Source organism: Myotis davidii, unplaced genomic scaffold (genome assembly GCF_000327345.1).
Source record: "Myotis davidii unplaced genomic scaffold, ASM32734v1 scaffold1137, whole genome shotgun sequence".
Lineage (NCBI taxonomy): Eukaryota > Metazoa > Chordata > Mammalia > Chiroptera > Vespertilionidae > Myotis > Myotis davidii.
In genome coordinates this window covers 485,989-492,407 of record NW_006288443.1, presented here as the reverse complement: position 1 = coordinate 492,407, position 6,419 = coordinate 485,989, and the positions used below count along the sequence as shown (strand labels likewise).

The following is a 6,419-nucleotide window of genomic DNA, read 5'->3' as shown; positions in this document are numbered from 1 at the left end:
CTAGTGCTATATAATTAAAGCCTAATATGCAAATCGACCAAACTGAAAGACAACTGGTCGCTATGATGTGCCTTGACCACCAGGGGGCAGATGCTCAATGCAGGAGCTTCCCCCTGGTGGTCAGTGCACTCCCACAGGGGGAGCACTGCTTAGCCAGAAGCCGGGCTCATGATGGCGAGCACAGCAGCAGTGGCAGGAGCCTCTCCCACCTCCGCAGCAGCGCTAAGGATGTCTGACTGACAGCTTAGGCTTCATTTTCTGCTAGCTTGGCATTTTAATAGTCAGCCAAGTTGATGGTTTAGGGTCTTCTCACATATTTTTCAAGCATGTATTAGGTCCCAGGTATACACATAGCCTTCTAGTTTTTCTAGTATGGGAACTTTTCAAATCCCCTTTTCCCCAAATATATTCTCAGCTTCTTTCTTTCCAGGCTTTCCTGTTTGGCTATTGCTAGTTCCAACTCTTACTGTTTGTGCTAATACGTTTACCTTTAAATACTTTTGACAAATACTGCTGTCCAGAAATGATTCTCCCCTGGGGAAGCTCCAGGGAAGGTGAAACAAAGCTAAGACCTTGAACTGAATCTTTAGGGACTTACCAAACTGGACAAAGCACACAACCACACAGTTCTTTACGAATAGGTCTAATATGTAGTTCACTCTGGTACCCGCAGCCTGCACCAGGCTGATGTCTTCATGACTGCTGCCGAATTCGGGAGCGCGGCATGGTAAGTGAGTATGTTAAAATGTCAGTTTTCCCCTAAAATTCTGAAGCTGCATTCTTCATTAAGCAATACCCAGATTGTAACTGTTGACTTAATTCCAGAGTTCCAAAAAAATGATTCTGATAGTTACTGTCAGCTTATTCATTGCTTTTGTGGAAGGATGGAATTTTAGAATTCCCCACTTTGCCATTTTTAGTGACGTGCATGTGCATATACTTTATAACATATCTGTGAACTTCCTTCTCTACAGTGTAGGATTCACAGAAAAATAAGCATGTAAAGAAATTCATTGGTGTAACAAATTTAGGATACAGATAACTTCTGGTAGGGGAAAAGATTTGATGATAGTGGCGGGGATGGATACACAAGGATGGTGAAAAGATGGTTGTTTGACATGATTATGTTTTCTAAATATTTGAATACTTTATAATTTCTGTAGCTGTGGATGTGTCTATGATGTGCATATAGAACATTAATTCTGACATGCAAATATTTTGTTAAAATAAAAAATTACATGGAAGAATCCTTTATTTAATTGGTCATTGGTGTAAATCGCTTGTTTTATATTCTCTAGATCAGCTGTGGGCAAACTACGGCCCACAGGCCGGATCCAGCCCGTTTGAAATGAGTAAAACTAAAAAAAAAAAGAGACCATACCCTTTTATGTAATGATGTTTACTTTGAATTTATATTAGTTCACACAAACGCTCCGCCCATGCTTTTGTTCTGGCCCTCCGATCCAGTTTAAGAACCCATTCTGGCCCTCGAGTCAAAAAGTTTTCCTACCCCTGCTCTAGATCTTATTTTGGTTGTTCTCTCTCTTTCTGCAAGCTTTTCTACAGTAATAAAAATAGGAAGTCTTGAGCATCTGTAATGTAGTGGATATTCAACTATCTTATTTTTTTTCCTTTTTGAAGAGAAGGAAAAACTAGAATACTGGAAATAGCACTGAAATGAATATTGGGACATCTTTTTCTTCTAATTATCTAAGTGTAAGCATGGACAGTTCATTTTTCTAGTCTAAACTATTTTTCTTCTTGATCCTCATCTGTTAATTAAGAGTAGCACCAGATATTTAAGGGCTTAAAATGGCTCTATAATATCAGGAGGTTTAGCATGATTCTGTGGAAAGAGTATAGAGTTTGGAGCCAGATAAATTTGTGTTCAGTTACTTTCTGGTTACTTAAAGTGTAAAGTAAGCTATCTAGCCAATCTAATAATTTTCTCATGGTTAAGATGAGATTATTACTACCCCATCTCATAGAGTTGCTGAAGAATAAACAGTGTTGGTACAAAATGTCTTGTAAGTGCTAACCAATGCAGTCTGCTCACCAGCATTCTCCATATCTCCATCCCACAACTATATCATTTGAAGGAGTAACTGGAATGAAAACAAATTTTTTTACCTTTTATTTAGTTTGCTTTTATATATGAACTGGGGGCCCAGTGCACAAATTCATGCACCTTGAAAGGAACTGTCGGCTGCAAGGCTGTGGTGAGCACAGGGGCGGGTCTCGGCCTATCCTCGTTGCCCCTTTCGCAGCCCCTAGTCCCCTGTCTGCCTGCAGCCCCACTCCTGCCGCCACTGGTCCCATGCACTGATGGCACTAGCCCCACTCACATCTGCTGATGGCGCGGAGGGATTGGGGCCACTGCCAGCAGTGGGTGTGAGTGCTGGGTGGGACCTTGGCATGCAGGAACAAAGAATTCAGTAACCTCCCCAATGACAGCAACCGGCTCCCCGCCTTGGTCTGCTGCCCTCGCTCACCTGCTCTACCATCCCACCGCAGCCAACGCCTGCCATTTTCTACACTCTGCCACCTGCTGCTGACACCCACCATGTTCCACGTGCCCCGGACAGCTCCTGCATTGAGTGTATGCTCCCAGTGGTTAGTGTGCATCATAGCGACTGGTCATTCTGCCATTCGGTCTATTTGCATATTAGCCTTTTCTTATATAAGATTATTTTGTGAGTTACACTTAGGAAGGTAATAACTCCTACACAGGTATTAAAGAACTTTTTCTTCTTTATTCAGGTTTTTAAAATTACTTAAGTATTTTATTAGTATTAAATTAACTAGAGTCTTATAAAAGTTTTCTTTGACTTACCATCCTCTTTGACCTAACATCTCTCAATCTCTACTTAAAAGTGAGGTCCTTTCAGGCATACATACCCTTTGATTTTTTAAATATATAGCATATCTTACATATTTACCCTGCCAATACACTCTTAGTGGTTTCATAGTTCTTCGTGTATAAATATATCCCAACATATACTATGTTTATAGCTAACAATGTTTTCCCCACAGTTGTAACATTTTTCCCAAGATAAATTTCTAGGATGACTCTGAGAAAGAATTTTTGTTGATACGAATTGTAAAATTGTCCTGCAGAAAAGTCTTACCAGTAATGTCTGCAATTTTGTTGACTGTAGGGATTGACAATTTAAAAGAATCTTTGATGATACGGTTGGTGAAAAATGGTATGGGTTCTTTTTGTATTTCAATGATTACAAATGAGGTTAAGATTTTTCTTCCCTTTGTAGTTATTTTCTTATAAATTGCTTGTTCATCTCAATACCTTTTTATGAATGTTTCTGAAATCATTCTTAGTTGTCAGGAACTATATATAAACTAGAGGCCCGGTGCACTAAATTCATGCGGGGGGGGGGGGGCCCCTCAGCCCAGCCTGCACCCTCTCCAATCCAGGACCTCTCAGGGGATGTCCAACTACTGGTCTAGACCAGCATTCGAACATCCCTCTCACAATCCTGGACCACTGGCTCCTAGTCGCTCACCGGCCTGCCTGCCTGGTCGCCCCTCATTGCCACTCCCCCTCCCCCGCCACTGGCCTGATCGCCTCTTACTGCCTCTGTGTGCCGGCCTGGTCACCCCTAGCTGGCCCCCGCTGCTGGCCAGGTTGCCCCCACCGCCCCCCTCCCTGTCGACCAGGTTGCTCCTAATTGCCCTAACCCTGCCGGCCTAGTCACCCCTCACTGACCCCCTGCTGTCCTGGTTGCCCCCAACCACACCCCCCCAGCCGGCCTGGCCGCCCCTCATGGCCCCCCCGCCAGCCTGGTCGCCCCACACAGCCTGCTGTTCAGTCATTTGTTCGTCCCTCGGGCTGGCCCTGGGTGTCTGGAGGGAGACTGGGCGCTACCATCTTGTGTCTGTGGGCACCGCCATATTTGAGGGTGTGGCAATCAATTAGCATATTCCCTCCTTATTGGTTGTGGGCTCCGCCATCTTCGAGGGCATGGCAGTCAATTAGCATATTCCCTCCTTATTGGTTGTGGGTGCCGCCATCTTTGCAATGGTGTGAGGGTCAATTAGCATATTCCCTCTTTATTAGATAGGATGGTTTTCATGGACATCAAATATTCTGTCGGCATTTTTATATAAAATTAGCTATACATTATCATTTCTTCCTATTTTGCCAGAAATTTCACCATAAAAAGTGAAAAGGGAAATTATTAAAACAACTTTAAATTTATGTTCCCACTAGAAATGTATGAGAGTGCCTGTGCTTATACTGTCACCAATCTTTTGGATTGTTGCTTGTCTGATAGGCTAAAAAATTGTGTCTTAATTTAGTTTTAATTTATAGTTGTCTAATTATGAGTCAGGTTCTTTTTCTGTGTGTTTTATAGTCTACTTTTTCTTTATAGTTTTTAGGAATTCTTTATATACTAGGGAGATGAACTCTTTATGTGTTATATGCATTGCAAACACTTCTCTTGGTTTATTGTTTTGAAATTGGTCATGGTGCAGAGTCACTGGCAGAAGTATTGCGTAAGACCCTTTCACATGTTTCTCACTGGTAAGTCTGAGAATCATTACTCTTTTAGTATATTTATTAGCTACTAGAGGCCCAGTGCACCACATTCATGCACTAGGGGGGTAAGGGGTTCCTCAGCTCAGCCTGCATCCTCTCACAGTCTGGGACCCCTTGCTCCTTACTGCCCGCCTGCAGTGGAGGCAGGAGAGGCTCCCGCCACCACTGCTGCACTCGCCAGCCATGAGCCCAGCTTCTGGTTGAGCAGCACTTCCCCTGTGGGAGTGCACTGACCACCCGGGGGCAGCTCCTGCGTTGAGCATTTGCCCCCTGATGGTCAGTGCACGTCATAGTGACCTGTCGTTTGGCCAATTTGCAAATTAGCCTTTTGTTATATAGAATGAATGTGCTTAAGAGAACTGTCCAACTCATATTTCTACTCCTATTTTTATCCCCAGCACAGTTTCACCATCCTGGGGCTAGGCAGGAAAACCAAGTATCTTTGCTGCCAGATAGTTGAATTGGATTTGGGTCTGCTGTTAGGGAACTTATGGCTTTGTCAGCTAAAAGTAGAAAACCGAGTCTGAAGGAAATAGGACAGCCAGCAGCTTTGCTGACCAGGCAGGACCTCTTTGCTTGACTTGGAGCTGTGACCTGAGGGGCAGGCCTTATGCTTGGCACAAGACTAGTGTCCTAAATAGCTGTTCTCAAGGATTATAGGCTCTGGACATCTTTTGGTGTTCTCCCTCTGCCTTGCTCCAGAAAAAAAGCATTTATATGCATCTAGAGCCCTTATTTTTGCAATTGCCACCAGTGGACACCTCCAAATCACCTGTCTCTGGTGGGTAGCAGGGTCCCACAGACTGTATACATATTTGCATACTTTTAAAAGCTGCTTCTTGAGAGCATGGCTGCCAATCATCCTGTACCTAGGTGCTTACATCCTCCCATTTGGGACATTGACAAGTACTGGCATATACTTGACTACTGGGAGCTATCTTCTATCTATACTAATAAAAGGGTAATATGCTAATTAGACCAGGTTGACTGGCCATCTTCCAGAGGTCTGACTACCTTCTGGACAAAGCCACGGTGGTAGGGGCCAAGGCAAAGGAAGTTAGAGGCAATCAGGCCGGCAGGGGAAAGCAGTTATGGTGGAGATCAGGCTGGCAGGAGAGGGCAGTTGGGGGTGACCAGGCCTATACGGGAGGGCAGCTGGGGGCGACCAGGCCTGCAGGGGAGGGCAGTTGGTGTCATTAGGCAGGCAGGCAGGTGAGTGGTTAGGAGCCACTGGTCCTGGATTGCGAGAGGAATGTCTGACTGTCAGTTTAGGCCCGATCCCACAGGGATTGGAGAGGGTGTAGGCCAGGCTGAGGGACCCCCCCCACCCGTGTATGAATTTTGTGCAGCGGGCCTCTAGTTTTAAAGTAATAGGCTCCTTGGACAAGCACAAAGGTTTAAGCAATATCAAGAGATCGGGCAGGGTTCAACAAGGTTCATCTGCTACACGAGGCCACAGCTTCAACTCTAGTGCACATTTTTAACATCCTTCTTCATTTGTAGTTTAAAATGTTTTCATACCTTTTATATGTCTTTATGGTTATATATGTGTGTGTGTGTGTGTATACACACATACATACATATATACATATACATATATATATATGATGGTACAAATATATTGATTGATTGATTGATTTCAGAGAGAGGAAGGAAAAGAGAGAAAGAAATAACACAATGAGAGACCCTACTGGAGATCGAGCCCACAACCCAAGCATGTACCCTGACTGGGAATTGAACCATGACCTCCTGGTTTATAGGTTGACACTCAACAACTGAGCCAGCCAGATGATTCTATGTATATTTCAGATGGCTTTCTTCAATCTTTGTTTTCTCATTTTACGCTGTTATTTCATTGGGT

General features: G+C 43.9%; 1 protein-coding gene across 5 annotated transcripts in view; it reads left to right on the top strand.

Moving 5' to 3' along the window:
- Positions 1 to 6,419, top strand: part of SPOPL (speckle type POZ protein like) — a 52,280-nt gene that overhangs the window by 17,471 nt on the left and 28,390 nt on the right. For 2 of the 5 annotated variants that reach the window (XM_015561756.1, XM_015561752.1), the window contains exon 1: positions 1,564 to 1,716. The gene's annotated coding sequence lies outside the window, so the exon portion shown is untranslated. Of the gene's footprint in view, positions 1 to 1,562; positions 1,717 to 3,111; positions 3,122 to 6,419 lie in introns of those variants that run through there. The other 3 variants (XM_015561753.1, XM_015561755.1, XM_015561754.1) reach the window with 3 other exon arrangements.